The following is a 19526-nucleotide window of genomic DNA, read 5'->3' on the forward strand; positions in this document are numbered from 1 at the left end:
AATTTCATAGGATAGGATTTTCGAAGGAAAAATTCCCATGGGGCCCTTTGGTTTATAGGAATACATTCCTATTCCTATGTAGGATAGGAATCAATCTTTCACATTTCAAAGGATAAAAAACATTAGCCTAGACTCAATGGAAAAATCCCTATCCTATGCATCAATCAAATGACATGCCTTTCTCTATAGGAATTGAGATGCATGTCATCTCACTTCCTATGATTTTCCTGTTCCTATGATATTTCTATCCTATGAACCAAAGGAGGCCTGAATGTTTTCTGGAGTAGATTTTTGAGATAACACTCTGGGGTGGCGCCGTTCGCTCGAATGAGCCTCCCTGAGGGCACGTCCGTTTATGCCAGAGTTCTCCCGTAGGGAATGTCATCGCCTATAAGGGTCTCATATGTGTGTGTTTATACTCAAAACTTCTACTTCTAGTTGACACATATATCTAACCAAACAAAGTCCGATTGGTCATCAAACATTTTTTTTATGTGGGGCATCAAATATTTCAATAGCATTAGAAAGTAGATAGTTCAAATATAGGGGGAGGATGCTGTTGGCGTGGTTCCGCACACATATATTAGAGCTCTTGCTGGAGGTACCAATCTTGCAAGCTCTGCCTCTCCTCTATATCCATGAGGAGCTTCAGTTACCAACCCAGCAAGTTCTTGGGACAGAGGTAGGTAGGCGTGGAGGCAAGAGGAGCTTCAGTTACCAACCCAGCAAGGTTGATGTCTTGCTTGGGAGCAGATGCTGATTGGACTGAAGTTCCTACGGTGGAAATTTTAGTTCTTTTCCTCTTAGGCTTAGGCAGTGGGGCTTTCTCTTGTGAACTAACAACTATTTCTTGCTCAGGAAAAGATCATGCATCCATATTAATCTCTGAATAATGGACGCATTCAAATATGTTCCTGATGTCTTGAAGCAAACAAGCAAACAAGTTGAACACTGACAAGCTGAGCACAACAAGTGATGAGTGGATTTTACACTCATATTTTCTTGAATTTTAAAATGAATATTCTTAGATATTCTCTGCGATTATCTCTTCAATTAACTAATATTCGCTAATAATTTGCAAAGGTGCACAAATCACCCTGCTTTAACTTTTTGTTGAAGATATGGAGATAATCCGGAGGAAATAAATACATAATCAGCAAGCACTTAAAAGTGGATTAAACATAGGATTTAGTTTATTTGATTGCATAATAGAAAAACCAAAATGCTTTTTCGAGAGGCTTGAGTGAATGCAAAATTCCCTAAAATGTAATACAAATGAATCCTTGAAAAATCCTATTACCTCCGTGGGAAAATAAGTGACGTGGTTTTAGTTCAAATTAAAACCACATCACTTATTTTCGAAGTGAGGGAGTATAAGATTCAAAATCCTACCCCTCCATCCCAAAAATAAGTGCCTCAACTTTGTACTAACTTTAGTATAATTTTGTAATAAAGTTGAGACACTTACTTTGAGACGGATGGAGTATTAATCAAGCACATGATAGAACCCCAACTCTCCGGTAACTCTTACCATGCCATCACCTCCACCCTTCGCTCCTGCAACCCAATCTCTCATGTAACCCTAACCACGTCGTTACTACCGCCCCTCTTCTCCTTCTCCCCCTTGCCACCGCCAAGAAAAGCTTACTGGCAACCGGTGGCGCCGGTATCCTCTTCTCATGTGGCAGCATCAGGAACTTTCAACAAGATCTCATGGGGGTTGCGCGTCCAAGCCTGCACGCGGCAGCTACATCATCCCAGATGAGACTGCCCTATGCGGATGTGGAGCGTGTCCCTAGAGTTGTGCAGTGCTTGCTGAGCGGTCTAGGTGGTGGATGCACGTGATGGTGTGCTCATACTTGGTCCGGCGGCACACCGTTCTAGTGGGGCTGAAGTTTAGTACTCCCTCCATCCTAAAATTCTTGTCTTAGATTTGTCTAGATACGGATGTATCTAATGCTAAAATATGACTTGGTACATCCGTATTTAGACAAATCTAAGACAAGAATTTTGGGACGGAGGAAGTAGTTATTAAATCGTTAGCACCACATAAAAACATTCCCCCTAGCCTTCTTCCCTAATCGAAGATTGGAGAAAGAAGATCTAAGAGGGCGTGCCCCATCCTACTCAGGTCAGAGCGTAAGCTAGTGATGCTTTTGGCTACTAGACTTTAGTCATCTAGGGTGCGGCACTCAGCCACTTCGCCTAGCAACACAACGACTGTATTGCTCTCCCACAACCCCGTTTTCATGGTTTAGGCTGCTTCCATTTCCGCTCGCGTTGAATTAAGAATTCTCACAATAACAAGGTCTACTCAATGTTAATTAGGCGTAAATGAAACTTTAGCAAAAATCTTGTAAAACAAAAAAAGGGATATTCAATTACCCTATGTTTGTTTTCAAAGCACAAAGAGTTCTTGACAAGATTCGCTGGCGTTACTACAAAGAGAATTAGCGAATCCTAAGGCAAAGGGGCGAGAAACTCAAGGCCACTCTTCCTCCGGGCTTTCTTTCCGCACTGGTGAAATAAAGTCGGGTGAATTAGTCGAATTTGCAGGGATCTTGGCGGAGGCTTCCCGGATAAATAGTAACGATCAGTCGAAGAACACCATGCATTGATGGGTGTTGAAGAAAAATTGAGCGTTTCTTGTCACAACCTTTCTTTGTGCGATTGATTTCCCATTCTTCTTTGCTAGCACTTGACTCCTGAGAGCTGCATCCGTGGGATATCTTCAACAAGGCATGTTACTCGCGTCGTGATTATTGCTCGCCATGCGACATGACTCGCATGTGAGACATCCTAGCTTCCCATTCACAACTTCTAGCCTCGCCGACTCGGTGGTGGTCGGTTTGGTTGCCCTCTCGGATGGCCCCCGACGGCATAAGACGGCTTGAGGCGATGTGTGTACAACTACTTGAGGAAGTGGTGAAGGTTGTGGAGCATCAGTAGTCTTGAGCATAGCCGGTGAGGGAATCGCTTGATCGGATTTCTTACTCCTTGGTATGTCGGACGGTGATTTGCTGCCACATGCGAGGAAAATGGAGCAAGAGGTGTTGTATGGTGGTGTTGTCTGTTATAGATTTGCCATTATTTGCCACCTCGAAGGTGGGAGGACGGCGAGGGATGACCAAAGTGTCGCGAATTGGGATTTTGGCAGTGCTAATGTCCTCCTCCCTTGTATATGGCTTCATCGCGTGTGCCATAATGACCATTCCTTGTGTCGCCTTTGTGTGGTGAGTAGCTCTTTCATGATTGTATTGTCCTCTTGTGCATGCATGTTCATGTTTTGTGTGGAGTCTCACGTCATGACCATGCATCGTATCTTGATCCTTGTATTGCGGAAAGTGGAAGTGACAGCACATGTCGACTTCTTGAGTATCCGGTCTCGAGCTCTAGGTTGAAAACGTAGGTCTAACCTTAGTTGAGCATACCTGACAATAACAACGTTTTACATCGTTAACTTGTCGAATGCTTTACTTGGAGCTCTAGGTTGAAAATGCACGATCTAGCCTTTGATGGTTGGATTCGGGGATAGTGGCGCTTGCACGTCATTCCCTTTCTAAGACGTTGCTTTTTTAAGAATCTTATCTGTAGTCACTGTATTGTCAAGATATGATTGGTGCCGATGGTCATTGCTGGATTTTGTCTATCGCCGTTTTGATCGCTTCGGGGGTCTTTTCTTTTTCTTTTTTCCGCCTTGGCATAGCTTCGATCATGTATGACTTTGATCTTGTCGGTGAGATCTTTTGTGTGTTATCTCTTTGATGCTTCATTATGAGTCAATAAAATCATCATTTGTCAAAAAAGCAAGCATACTATATAAAAAAGTTTTCAAGGGATTTTTCCCTTTTAAGCCGGTTTTCTGGGGATTTCGATTCTCTAAATTCATAAGAAGGTCCTTTGAATCAAATACGCCCTAATTTTGAGAAGACGGTACGCTATATGGTATCTTTAAAAAAAAAGAAGGAATCACCCCCGGCCTCTGCATCTGGGTGATGCATGCGGTCATATTATTTATTATCCACAAAGATCTTACAAAGTAATACAACAGTAAGCCCAAAGCCATCATGTAGACGACACATGTCGCTACTCCTATCCTCTTGATGAAGGGGTGCCGAATGTCCGGGTCAAATACCAAACAGACATCACACGAAAGCCTAACATCTAACGTTGGATGCCCCATCCAAGCCACATAGGCGGGACTGGGTAACACTCCGGTCTGGCGCACTCTCAGTGAGTATCACACGCACATGCTGCAAAGGGCCGTCACCTCCGTCTTCCCTCGATCCATCCTCAAAGCATGTACTGACACATCGACCTTGTCGGGCCTCTCTGCCATCGATGCCACCACGACGCCATACAACGTCGACCTCCTACGCATGTCCCTCGCCACACATCTGACGCCAAGCCTCCACCGCTCCATGCCGTCGAGAACCGCTGCCATGAATATGTAGAAAAAAACACCACTCCACCCTAGATGCCATCCACTGGTCCCTCCAGCCCGAGTGCATCTCCAAGAATGCCGCCCCAAGGGGTAACGACACATGAATGCCGCCGTCATCCGATCAACTGATCTAGGGTTTACCCCGGAGGTATTGGGTGGGGTTGGGAGCTTCACCTCGATGATGCCTTCATGAAGGAAAAAATGATAAAGGCATCGTCATCACCGGCTCCGGCCAATGACCGAAGACCAAGTTTTCACCCGGATCCGTCCCAAAAAATCCACCCGACAACCCGTGCACTGTCTCGACCGCCTTCAGAGCCCCAGATCTAGCCGCCTAGATCCGGCGACCAACCGCAACAACAGTGCCACCGTAGGAGCCCTGGCGCACCGGCCACTGCCTGAATGCGCCACCACTGGAGCCTGGGAGGAGGGCTCCCACCCCACCTTGCCAAACCGCGAGAGCCGCCGAGATGGATCCGGTACGCTCATCACCGTCTCTGATCTGAACCAATCCGTGGCAAAACCACGAGATCGCCGATGCAGATCCGCCTTGGATAGGGACTGCACCACGCCATGTCGTTGCGGAAAGCCCGAGCTTCACCCGCCGCCACCTTCCAACGCCGCCGCCCCGGGATCCAGCCGCCACCGACAGGACGTGCCACCCACGTGCAGCATGCGGGAGGAGCCCCCCGATCCAGATCTGAACCGAGAAGATCACCACAGCCGCCCCCGTGCCGGCACGCCCCGCCTGGCCGCGAATCTGCAGCCACCCGCGCCTTCGCGCCACAGAGCCGCCATCCAGCCGCAGCCGCGCCACGCCGCCCTGCATAGCTGCGCGCATCCGCGCGAGGGCGCTATCCCGCGCCTGCTCCACACCGCGCCGAAGGGAGGAGGGCCCGCCGCCACCGACGTCAGCCGAGCTTTGCCCGGCGGCGTCAGGGAGGGGGAGGGGACGGTTTGGAGGCGGCGGCGCGTGCGTTCGCCCCCTGCCCCCTCGCGGGAGCGGGCTGGGCGAGACGTGCCACGCTATATGGTATCTAAGCTTTGAAGGTAGGTTACACGATTTCATATTACTATTACGGGGATTCTAATTCTAATTCTCTTTGTAGTGCAGTATTTGCAGTCCAGACTGTCTAGTGTGGTGAGCATGCAATGCACAGTGTGTAATGATTCATAACTAAATGACACTGGAAGGTAGTAAGTGGTAATAACTAGCCATCGTTGTCTATTCTAAATTTCTACCGAACAGTAGAGTGCTGGCAGTAGCAATAGTGGTGCAAGTTAACGATCTCTTTCAGCTGGTATAATTGGGCATGCAGGCTAACTGTCCCTGGCAGGCGCAGGTGATTGAGTACCTCCGCCTGGGTTTATTAATCCTCACCTAGTCATATTTTGATCATAAATTCAACTAATAAATTACAGGTTTTATGTAGTAAGATAATAGCATTCAAAACCCTTTTCGAATACAAATCTAGCGATATAAAGTTTATGGTATTTAACTTAATTTTGTTAGTTAAATTTATGATCAAATTTTGATCACTCACTACCTTTCAGTGCATAACGGACGGCTAAAGCGTGCAGATAATATCAAAAGAGGTCGGGGTAGACAGAATTTGACATGGGAAGAGTCTATAAAAGGAGATATGAAGGATTGGAGTATCACCAAAGAACTAGGCATGTACAGGGGTGCTTGGACGATTGCTATCCATGTGCGAGAACCATTAGTTGGTCGCGAGATCTTATGAGTTTCACCTCTAGCCTACCCCAACTTGTTTGGGACCAAAGGCTTTGTTGTTGTTGTTGTTGTTGTTGTTGTTGTTGTTGTTGTTGTTGTTGTTGTTGTTGTTTTGACCATAAATACGAGAGGGGACTTATAAACCTTGACAGAGGAAGTACTACATGGACGCCATGGCACTAGCGCACACAGGCGCGCATGGATGCGTCGGACTCAACAACAACAAACTTACGTCGTTATCTTATTGAAGGTGTAGTCTCTTTGCCAAGGTGTAATGTGTTGGCTTTCATTGGTTGGTCTTGATAATCAGGATGAAAATCCTTGTCCTTAGTGTTTTTAGCAGAAGTAAAGACAAATGTGTTAAATCGTGTATCGCTTCTTGCAGGCGTTGTTGTGGAAAATATTTCGACTTGGCCATAGGTGTTAGATTCAAATCTTGCTTTTAGTGTACTGCATGGTTTTCTCTAATTTCTCGTGTATTGCACGTGTCGTCTAGGTGTGTTATGTAGGGTGAGCAAAATGTATTGCATTTTGTGAAAGTGACTACCTCATAGAGTACGTCTACAGAAAAGTACAAGTACACTACAATATGAAATACAAATACACTATGGTAGGAAGTACAAATACAACACACACGGGGAAGTACAAATATACTACAAAGAACTACAAGTGCACTAGTGAGAAAGTAGAAGGACACTACACACTTGGAAGTAAAAGTATACTACCGCAAGAATTCAAGGACACTATGTGAGTAGTTACAAATATACTGCAGTTGTAACTTAAAGTTACATCCAAAAATGTTGGCAAAATCTATTAATGTAAATGGGCGTATGGTCCCAAAGATGTTTTGATTAAAACTTAGATCTTGCTAATTGTCCATGCTTTACAACAGGGCCAAATATATTTTACTGGTTCACATCAATTGTGAATCGCATATACTTTCATCCACTATCTTCGCGTCCCCAATACAACCTTATCACCTATGTCAATGGCTCATGCCACTCACAAACACTTTGGATTTTAAACACATAATTGTGTAGTTGTGTATATGTGAAAATTTTACCCGCAAAAACAAAGTGTATATGTGAAGATTTCAAGAAGGAAAAAACCAATACATAAGGGGTCGTCAATACCCACCTAGCCTCTGGCGACGATAGGATGAAAGGAAAAAAGAACGAAGACATAGGAACCTAATCTTGGTCTAGCAAAAGAAAAAGTAGAGAAAACATGAGCTCGCTACACCGTAGAACAAAGATTCTACGGTTTCAGCTCATAAGTGGACCCGAAGATATGGTAGAAATCATATCGAAAGGAAGTGTGCCTCTTGAACAACTCGGTGAATAACAATATTAAGTTAATTGGTAGTTAAATGCTCTGATAACCGATTTCCTTTTATATTCTTATGGACATTACATTTTATGACATTCTTCTTAAAAGCTGGTCTTTGCATAGAACATTTGCCTTTTCACAACATTGATGGGTCGCTAGGTCTTGGGATTACTCGTAAGAAGATTTATAGTAGTATAAAATAATATACAATAATGGATTAGACGGGACCAGGCCGGATATGTTATTTCCATGCATGTGTTCCCATATTAGCGATGGAAGGAGATATGTTGTCATACAAATATAATTACTCCCTCCGTTTCAAAATAGATGACTCAACTTTGTACTAAACTTAATACAAAGTTGAGTCATCTATTTTGAAACAAAGGGAGTAGATAGTAGGCTTCCAATTTGCCAAACAAAAAAAAAGATTAGTTTTCACATTACTCAAAGAAGGCAATGTGATGACAGGAAAAACAAACAGAAAATAAATAAGTGGGAGGGGGTGAGAGTTGATGAGAGATGTGATGTCGGCAAAATAAAATTGAAAATAAATCGGTGGGATTAATACGTTTCCAGTTTTCCAAACGAAAAAGGGATTAGTTTTTATATTATTCAAGGAAAGAGATGTGATGTAGGGCAAGTAAAATTGAAAATAAATCAATGGAAGGGGGTGGTAGCAAACGGGTGTACCAACTCTTGTTTTAAATAGCATCGTTTAGTAGCAAGTAGGATGTCTAGAATGTTTTCGTGCGAACAAAAAAAACACATATACAACTCCGTTAACAATTTTTTTCATGAATCCATTAACATCGTAAACTGGTGCATTTGCAACTCTGGTTTAAACTAATCTTGGATCAATAGTTAAAAAAAGAATCTATAAGCACAGAACTAACAATCTTACAAAGGAAGGTTCTATTGTAACGTCACGTTGTAGCTCCAGGCAACCAAATTTGGGTCTAACAATCTCGCTCCGATTGACCATTGGTGACGGTCTCTCCTACCTCTGTTTCCATATATGGAGCTAAAGAGGGCTAAGGGCATCTGCGACGCGGACCCCAATCTTCCCTATATGTCCTTCGCAAGAGTCTGGACATTTTTTTGCCGTCCAATGCTATCCACCAAGCGCTCGGACTCCAAACTCTTTCAAACTAGAAGCAAATTTGTTGGGTGGGGGTGGGGTGGGGGGGGGGGGGGGGGGCTTTGAGGGAGTCCGGACATCTGTGTAGCCAACTAAAAGTCACGTTAGACATCCGTACATCTCTTCTCTCTCAACCGTGACATGCATATGCATAGAAGGACATTTAGAGGACATGGTTGGATGGTCGGCTCCTACATCAGTGTCAACAGAATGGTCCCCATCGGTCCGCGGACAAATAATGTGTCTGGTTTAAGGGTCAGTGTTGGAGGTACCCTAATGTCTCAACGGATACCGTCGTTCCATTCCTATTTTTACCCTCGAAGATTCCTGCTTAGGTACTCGTCTAAGGAGAGAAGGATGGAAAGGTGAATGTCAAACGAACAAGATGATTTTTTATTATTTTTTTGCGGAAAGAACGAACAAGATGCTAACGGGCTCCTATTTTTGTTTGAAGAAAGGTCATCATGGCTAGCTTTATTGACTCAAAACACCAACATCGTCCACAAGTTTGTTGACGACAAACCCAGGAGACTCATCAACCCAAATCTCACAAGTGTGACTAACGTGCGGTTATCCTCCTTGTCTATTAGTGGATGTAACAGAAGTAGTGAGTAGTGATGCAAACCGTTCAAAACACATTTCATTATTGATTGTAGTTATATGAATGTCATTCATGAAATTAAAAGATTTCAGGCAGCATCAACTAGGAACACATTAACTAAATGTCGAAGCACCGTAAGAAAATCAGTGTCAGCCTTTCAGTCGATTGCGTCCGAGCTTGGAAACGAATGGCTGGATTTGTTTGGCCTTTCTCCAACCATTTGCCTATATCAGAATGTTGTTTAGACAATCAATTTTTTTCTCTCCACCCCCTACTCTGCCTCGCCTCCGACATGCTTATGTACGAGCCCTCAATGATGTTACTGCGCTAGATCATCCCTAGCTCGAGGTCGACGGATACCTAATGCGAGCGGCATCGAAAGCAAAAGGCCCCTAGCCGTACCAATCAACACTTGGCCTCGCATCCGCCGGTGATGCCGTGGCAGGCCGTGTGGTTCCCATCTCCGACAAGGCCTGGGCTTGGCCTTGCTGAGGCCGATGTGGCTAGCGCATCACCCGATCTCGGCTTCAGATCGCCGTGTCGCACTGCTCCCTTTTTTTAAATCGACTGATCCAAAATTTATTTTTTAGTTGCATGAGGAATAGAAAATTTGATTAAATATGATCGGTAAAAGGACATAATATAAGGAACAGATTTGCTAATTCTCTATATGAGAATTACATCCGTCGGTCCGCGGACAAATAGTGTGTCTGGTTTAGGGGTTGATGTTGGAGATGCCCTAATGTCTCGGTGCATACCGTCGTTCCATTCCTACTTTTACCCTCGAAGATTCCTGCTTAGGTACCCATCTGAGGAAAGAAGGATGGAAAGGAGAATGTCAAACGAACGAACAAGATGGTAACTGGCTTTTTTTTGGTTTGACAAAAGGTCATCATGGCTAACTTTATTGACTCAAAACACCATTACATCATCCAAAAGTTTGTTGACGATAAACCCGGAGACTCATCAACTAAAATCTTAGAAGTGTGACTAATGTTTGGTTATACCCCTTGTCATATTAGTAGATGTAACAGAAGTAGTGAGTAGTGATGCAAATCATTCAAAACACATTTCATTATGCATTATAGTTGTATGAATGTCATTCATGAAGTTAAGAGATTTCAGGCAGCATCAACTAGGAACACATCAACTAAATGTCGAAGCACCATAAAAAACCAGTGTCAGACTTTTAGTCGATTGCATCCGAGCTCGGAAACGAATGACTAGATTTATTTCGCCTTTCTCCAACCATTTGTCTATGGCGAGTGATAGGCGCCGGTCCGCCAGCCAAACTTTTGGTCGGTCGCACCGCGTATGCACGATTAGCTTTATTATGGCCATACAATAGCTTTCTTGCCTAAACTGCTTCCTTAAAAAAAGCGATGGCGCCTGTCCATGGCGATCAGTCCCGCACGTGATCCTCCTCAACGCTAGGCAGCTCACCAGCCATCCTCGCCACCGGTGGTCGCCGTCGCAACACCCATCATCGCAGGTCCGACAGGACGCCGTCGCCCCTTACAGGAAAACACCGCCTTCTTCAAGCACGCCTGACGCCTCTGTCGTTGCACCAACTAGCCGCCATTGTCGTTAGCACGTCTGTCACAGCACCACCGTGTTGCCAGCCGCAGCTCTCGGCGTCACCGCTCATACCATTGGCGTGCCGGTTGAAGCTTTTTCCTCCATGCAGATTGAAGCTTTTTTTTCATCGCCGATTGAAGCTTTTCAAACCAATGGTTGAAGCTTTTTCTCATGGGTTGAAGCTTTTCCATCCATGCTCGTTGAAGCTTTTTCAACAGCCGATTGAAACTACGCCGATTGAAGTTTTTACCTTGGTTGAAGCTTTTTTCCACTGGATGAAGCTTTTCCCCATGCCGGTGGCAGCAATCGTCGATGCCGGTTCCAGCATATGGAGACCACGATCCCAACAATGCCAAATGCCGGTTCCAGCTCGTGGTGACCACGGTCCCAACATTTGCCAATGCCGGTTCCAACACAACCTGACCGCGGTTACAACTGAAGGAAATATGCCCTAGAGGCAATAATAAAGTTATTATTTATTTCCTTATAATCATGATAAATGTTTATTATTCATGCTAGAATTGTATTAACCGGAAACATAATACATGTGTGAATACATAGACAAACAAAGTGTCACTAGTATGCCTCTACTTGACTAGCTCGTTAAATCAAAGATGGTTATGTTTCCTGACCATGAATAATGAGTTGTTATTTGATTAACGAGGTCACATCATTATTTGAATGATCTGATTGACATGACCCATTCCATTAGCTTAGCACCCGATCATTTAGTATGTTGCTAATGCTTTTCTTCATGACTTATACATGTTCCTATGACTATGAGATTATGCAACTCCCGTTTACCGGAGGAACACTTTGGGTGCTACCAAACATCACAACGTAACTGGGTGATTATAAAGGAGCATTACAGGTGTCTCCAAAGGTAGATGTTGGGTTGGCGTATTTCGAGATTAGGATTTGTCAATCCGATTGTCGGAGAGGTATCTCTGGGCCCTCTCGGTAATGCACATCACATAAGCCTTGCAAGCATTGCAACTAATGAGTTAGTTGCGAGATGATGTATTACGGAACGAGTAAAGAGACTTGCCGGTAACGAGATTGAACTAGGTATTGGATACCGACGATCGAATCTCGGGCAAGTAACATACCGGATGACAAAGGGAACAACGTATGTTGTTATGCGGTCTGACCGATAAAGATCTTCGTAGAATATGTAGGAGCCAATATGGGCATCCAGGTCCCGCTATTGGTTATTGACCGGAGACATGTCTCGGTCATGTCTACATTGTTCTCGAACCCGTAGGGTCCGCACGCTTAAGGTTACGATGACAGTTATATTATGAGTTTATGCATTTTGATGTACCGAAGGTTGTTCGGAGTCCCGGATGTGATCACGGACATGACGAGGAGTCTCGAAATGGTCGAGACGTAAAGATTGATATATTGGAAGCCTATATTTGGATATCGGAAGTGTTCCGGGTGAAATCGGGATTTTACCGGAATACCGGGAGGGTTACCGGAACCCCCCGGGAGCTATATGGGCCATAGTGGGCCTTAGTGGAAAAGAGAAGGGGCTGCCCTAGATGGGCTGCGCGCCTCCCCCTTCCCCTAGTCCTATTAGGACTAGGAGAGGTGGCCGGCCCCCTCCTCCTCTTTTCCCCCTCCGCGAATCCTATTCCGACTAGGATTGGGGGGGGGGGAATCCTACTCCCAGAGGGAGTAGGACTCTCCTGCGCCTCCTCCCTTGGCCGGCCAGCCTCCCCCCTCTCCTCCTTTATATACGGAGGCAGGGGGCACCTCTAGACACACAAGTTGATCCACGCGATCTATTCCTTAGCCGTGTGCGGTGCCCCTTGCCACCATATTCCTCGATAATACTGTAGCGGAGTTTAGGCGAAGCCCTGCTGCTGTAGTTCATCAAGATCGTCACCACGCTGTCGTGCTGACGAAACTCTTCCCCGACACTTTGCTGGATCGGAGTCCGGGGATCGTCATCGAGCTGAACGTGTGCTCGAACTCGGAGGTGCCGTAGTTTCGGTGCTTGATCGGTTGGATCGTGAAGACGTACGACTACTTCCTCTACGTCGTGTCAGCGCTTCCGCAGTCGGTCTGCGTTGGGTACGTAGACAACACTCTCCCCCTCGTTGCTATGCATCTCATGATCTTGCGTGAGCGTAGGAATTTTTTTGAAATTACTACGAAACCCAACAGTGGCATCCGAGCCTAGGTTATTTATGTTGATGTTATATGCACGAGTAGAACACAAGTGAGTTGTGGACGATATAAGTCATACTGCCTACCAGCATGTCATACTTTGGTTCGGCGGCATTGTTGGACGAGACGACCCGGACCAACCTTACGCGTACGCTTACGCGAGACCGGTTCCCTCGACGTGCTTTGCACATAGATGGCTTGCGGGCGACTGTCTCTCCAACTTTAGTTGAACCAAGTATGGCTACGCCCGGTCCTTGCGAAGGTTAAAACGGAGTCTATTTGACAAACTATCGTTGTGGTTTTGATGCGTAGGTGAGATTGGTTCTTACTTAAGCCCGTAGCAGCCACGTAAAACATGCAACAACAAAGTAGAGGACGTCTAACTTGTTTTTGCAGGGCATGTTGTGATGTGATATGGTCAAGGCATGATGCTGAATTTTATTGTATGAGATGATCATGTTTTGTAACCGAGTTATCGGCAACTGGCAGGAGCCATATGGTTGTCGCTTTATTGTATGCAATGCAATCGCGATGTAATGCTTTACTTTATTACTAAACGGTAGTGATAGTCGTGGAAGCATAAGATTGGCGAGACGACAACGATGCTACGATGGAGATCAAGGTGTCGCGCCGGTGACGATGGTGATCATGACGGTGCTTCGGAGATGGAGATCACAAGCACAAGATGATGATGGCCATATCATATCACTTATATTGATTGCATGTGATGTTTATCTTTTTATGCATCTTATCTTGCTTTGATTGACGGTAGCATTATAAGATGATCTCTCACTAAATTATCAAGAAGTGTTCTCCCTGAGTATGCACCGTTGCCAAAGTTCGTCGTGCCCAGACACCACGTGATGATCGGGTGTGATAAGCTCTACGTCCATCTACAACGGGTGCAAGCCAGTTTTGCACACGCAGAATACTCAGGTTAAACTTGACGAGCCTAGCATATGCAGATATGGCCTCAGAACACGGAGACCGAAAGGTCGAGCGTGAATCATATAGTAGATATGATCAACATAAACGATGTTCACCATTGAAAACTACTCCATCTCACGTGATGATCGGTTATGGTTTAGTTGATTTGGATCACGTGATCACTTAGAAGATTAGAGGGATGTCTATCTAAGTGGGAGTTCTTAAGTAATATGATTAATTGAACTTAAATTTATCATGAACTTAGTCCTGGTAGTATTTTGCAAATTATGTTGTAGATCAATAGCTTGCGTTGTTGCTTTCATATGTTTATTTTGATATGTTCCTAGAGAAAAATTGTGTTGAAAGATGTTAGTAGCAATGATGCGGATTGGATCCGTGATCTGAGGTTTATCCTTATTGCTGCACAGAAGAATTATGTCCTTGATGCACCGCTAGGTGACAGACCTATTGCAGGAGCAGATGCAGACGTTATGAACGTTTGGCTAGCTCAATATGATGACTACTTGATAGTTTAGTGCACCATGCTTAACGGCTTAGAATCGGGACTTCAAAGACGTTTTGAACATCATGGACCATATGAGATGTTCCAGGAATTGAAGTTAATATTTCAAGCAAATACCCGAGTTGAGAGATATGAAGTCTCCAACAAGTTCTATAGCTAAAAAATGGAGGAGAATCGCTCAACTAGTGAGCATGTGCCCAGATTGTCTGAGTACTACAATCGCTTGAATCAAGTGGGAGTTAATCTTCCAGATAAGATGGTGATTGACAGAATTCTCTAGTCACCATCACCAAGTTAGTAGAATTTCGTGATGAACTATGATATGCAAGGGATAACGGAAATGATTCCCAAGCTCTTCGTAATGCGGAAATTAACGAAGGTAGAAATCGAGAAAAACATCAAGTGTTGATGGTAGACAAGACCACTAGTTTTAAGAAAAGGGCAGAGGGAAGAAGGGGAGCTTCAAGAAGAACAACAAGCAAGTTGCTGCTCAAGTGAAGAAGCCCAAGTCTGGTCCTAAGCCTGAGACTAAGTGTTTCTACTGCAAAGGGACTGGTCACTGGAAGCGGAACTACTCCAAGTGATTGGCAGATAAGAAGGATGGAAAAGTGAACATAAGTATATTTGATATACATGTTATTGATGTATACTATACTAGTGTTTATAGCAACCCCTCAGTATTTGATACTAGTTCAGTTGCTAAGATTAGTAACTCGAAACGGGAGTTGCAGAATAAAAAGAGACTAGTTAAGGGTGAAGTGACGATGTGTGTTGGAAGTGGTTCCAAGATTGATATGATCATCATCGCACACTCCCTATACTTTCGGGATTAGTGTTGAACCTGAATAAGTGTTATTTGGTGTTTGCGTTGAGCATGAATATGATTTGATCATGTTTATTGTAATACGGTTATTCATTTAAGTAAAAGAATAAATTGTTGTTCTGTTTACATGAATAAAACCTTATATGGTTACACACCCAATGAAAATAGTTCGTTGGATCTCGATCGTAGTGATACACATAATCATAATATTGAAACCAAAAGATGCAAAGTTAATAATGATAGTGCAACTTATTTGTAGCACTGCCGTTTAGGTCATATTGGTGTAAAGCGCATGAAGAAACTCCATGCTGATGGGATTTTGGAATCACTTGATTATGAATCACTTGATGCTTGCGAACCATGCCTTTTGGGCAATATGACTAAAACGCCGTTCTCCGGAACAATGAAGCAAGCAACAGATTTGTTGGAGATCATACATACTGATATATTTGGTCCGGTGAATATTAAGGCTTGCAGTAGGTATCATTATTTTCTGACCTTCACAGATGATTTGAGCAGATATGGGGATATCTACTTGATGAAACATAAGTCTGAAACATTTGAACAGTTCAAAGAATTTCAGAGTGAAGTGGAAAATCATCGTGACAAGAAAATAAAAGTTTCTACGATATGATCGCAGAGGTAAAATATTTGAGTTACGAGTTTGGTCTTCAATTAAAACAATGTGGAATAGTTTCACAAACTCATGCCACATGGAACACCACAGCATAATGGTGTGTCCGAACGTCATAATCGTACTTTATTGGATATAGTGCAATCTATGATGTCTCTTACCGATCTACCACTATCATTTTGGGGTTATGCATTAGAGACAGGTGCATTCACGTTAAATAGGGCACCATCTAAATCCGTTGAGACGACACCGTGTGAACTATGGTTTGTCAAGAAACCTAAGCTGTCGTTTCTTAAAGTTTGGGGTTGCGATGCTTATATGAAAAAGTTTCATCCTGATAAGCTCAAACTCAAATCGGAGAAGTGCGTCTTCATAGGATATCCAAAGGAAACTATTGGATACACCTTCTATCACAGATCCGAAGGCAAGACTTTTGTTGCTAAAATTCGGAAACTTTCTGGAGAAGGATTTTCTCTCGAAAGAAGTGAGTGGGAGGAAAGTAGAACTTGACGAGGTAACTGTACCTGCTCCCTTATTGGAAAGTAGTACATCACAGAAAACTGTTTCTGTGACACCTACACCAGTTAGTGAGGAAGCTAATGATGATGATCATGAAACTTCAGAACAAGATACTACTGAACCTCGTAGATCAACCAGAGTAAGATCCGCGCCAGAGTGGTACGGTAATCCTTTTTTGGAAGTCATGCTACTAGATCATGATGAACCTACGAACTATGAGGAAGCGATGATGAGCCCAGATTCCGCGAAATGGTTTGAGGCCATGAAATCTGAGATATGATCCATGTATGAGAACAAAGTATGGACTTTGATGGATTTTCCCGATGATCGGCAAGCCATAGAAAATAAATGGATCTTCAAAAGGAAGACGGACGCTGATAGTAGTGTTACTATCTACAAAGCTAGAATTGTCGCAAAAGGTTTTCGACAAGTTCAAGGTGTTGACTACGATGAGTTTTTCTCACTCGTATCTATGCTTAAGTCTGTCCGAATCATGTTAGCAATTGCTGCATTTTATGAAATCTGGCAAATGGATAAACAAAACTGCATTCCTTAATGGATTTACTAAAGAAGAGTTGTATACGATGCAACTATAAGGTTTTGTCGATCCTAAAGGTGTTAACTAAATATGCAAGCTCCAGCGATCCATCTATGGACTGGTGCAAGAATCTCGGAGTTGGAATATACGCTTTGATAAGTTGATCAAAGCATATAGTTTTATACAGACTTGAGGTGAAGCCTGTATTTACAAGAAAGTGAGTGGGAGCACTACAACATTTCTGATAAGTATATGTGAATGACATATTGTTGATCGGAAATAATGTAGAATTATTCTGCAAAGCATAAAGGAGTGTTTGAAAGGAGTTTTTCAAAGAAAGGCTTCGGTGAAACTGCTTACATATTGAGTATCAAGATCTATAGAGATAGATCAAGACACTTGATAAGTTTTTTCAATGAGTACATACCTTGACAAGATTTTGAAGTAGTCCAAAATGGAACAGTCAAAGAAAAGGTTTCTTGCCCGTGTTACAAGGTGTGAAGTTGAGTAAGACTCAAAGCCCGACCACGGCAGAAGATAGAAAGAGAATGAAAGTCATTCCCTATGTCTCAGCCATAGGTTCTATAAAGTATGCCATGCTGTGTACCAGATCTATTGTATATCCTACACTGTGTTAAGCAAGGGAGTACAATAGTGATCTAAGAGTAGATCACTAGACAGCGGTCAAAATTATCCTTAGTGGAATAAGGATATGTTTCTCGATTATGGAAGTGAAAAAAAGGGTTCGTCGTAAAGAGTTACGCCGATGCAAGTTTTGACACTAATCTAGATGACTTTAAGTCTCGGTCTAGATACATATTGAAAGTCGGAGCAATTAGCTAGAGTAGCTTCATGCAGAGCATTGTTGACATAGAAATTTGCAAAATACATGCGGATCTGAATGTGGCAGACCCGTTGACTAAGATTCTCTCACAAGCAATGATCACACCTTAGTACTCCTTGGGTGCTAATCACATAGCGATGTGAACTAGATTACTGAATCTAGTAAACCCTTTGGGTGTTGGTCACATGACGATGTGAACTATGGGTGTTAATCACATGATGATGTGAACTATCGATGTTAATCACATGGTGATGTGATCTAGATTATTGACTCTAGTGCAAGTGGGAGACTGAAGGAAATATGCCCTAGAGGCAATAATAAAGTTATTATTTATTTCCTTATAATCATGATAAATGTTTATTATTCATGCTAGAATTGTATTAACCGGAAACATAATACATGTGTGAATACATAGACAAACAAAGTGTCACTAGTATGCCTCTACTTGACTAGCTCGTTAATCAAAGATGGTTATGTTTCCTGACCATGAACAATGAGTTGTTATTTGATTAACGAGGTCACATCATTAGTTGAATGATTTGATTGACATGACCCATTCCATTAGCTTAGCACCCGATCGTTTAGTATGTTGCTATTGCTTTCTTCATGACTTATACATGTTCCTATAACTATGAGATTATGCAACTCCCGTTTACCGGAGGAACACTTTGGGTACTACCAAACGTCACAACGTAACTGGGTGATTATAAAGGAGTACTACAGGTGTATCCAATGGTACATGTTGGGTTGGCGTATTTCGAGATTAGGTTTTGTCACTCCGATTGTCGGAGAGGTATCTCTGGGCCCTCTCGGTAATGCACATCACATAAGCCTTGCAAGCATTGCAACTAATGTGTTAGTTGTGAGATGATGTATTACGGAACGAGTAAAGAGACTTGCCGGTAACGAGATTGAACTAGGTATTGGATACCGACGATCGAATCTCGGGCAAGTAACATACCGATGACAAAGGGAACAACGTATGTTGTTATGCGGTTTTGACCGATAAAGATCTCGTAGAATATGTAGGAGCCAATATGGGCATCCAGGTCCCGCTATTGGTTATTGACCGGAGACATGTCTCGGTCATGTCTACATTGTTCTCGAACCCGTAGGGTCCGCACGCTTAAGGTTACGATGACAGTTATATTATGAGTTTATGCATTTTGATGTACCGAAGGTTGTTCGGAGTCCCGGATGTGATCATGGACATGATGAGGAGTCTCGAAATGGTCGAGACGTAAAGATTGATATATTGGAAGCCTATGTTTGGATATCGGAAGTGTTCCGGGTGAAATCGGGATTTTACCGGAATACCGGGAGGGTTACCGGAACCCCCCGGGAGCTATATGGGCCATAGTGGGCCTTAGTGGAAAAGAGAAGGGGCTGCCCTAGATGGGCTGCGCGCCTCCCCCTTCCCTTAGGACTAGGAGAGGTGGCCGGCCCCCTCCTCCTCTTTTCCCCCTCCGCGAATCCTATTCCGACTAGGATTGGGGGGGGGGGAATCCTACTCCCAGAGGGAGTAGGACTCTCCTGCGCCCTCCTCCTTGGCCGGCCAACCTCCCCCCTCTACTCCTTTATATACGGAGGCAGGGGGCACCTCTAGACACACAAGTTGATCCACGTGATCTATTCCTTAACCGTGTGCGGTGCCCCCTGCCACCATATTCCTCGATAATACTGTAGCGGAGTTTAGGCGAAGCCCTGCTGCTGTAGTA

The sequence above is a fragment of the Triticum urartu genome, chromosome 7 (genome assembly GCF_003073215.2).
Source record: "Triticum urartu cultivar G1812 chromosome 7, Tu2.1, whole genome shotgun sequence".
In the NCBI taxonomy this organism is placed as follows: Eukaryota; Viridiplantae; Streptophyta; class Magnoliopsida; order Poales; family Poaceae; genus Triticum; species Triticum urartu.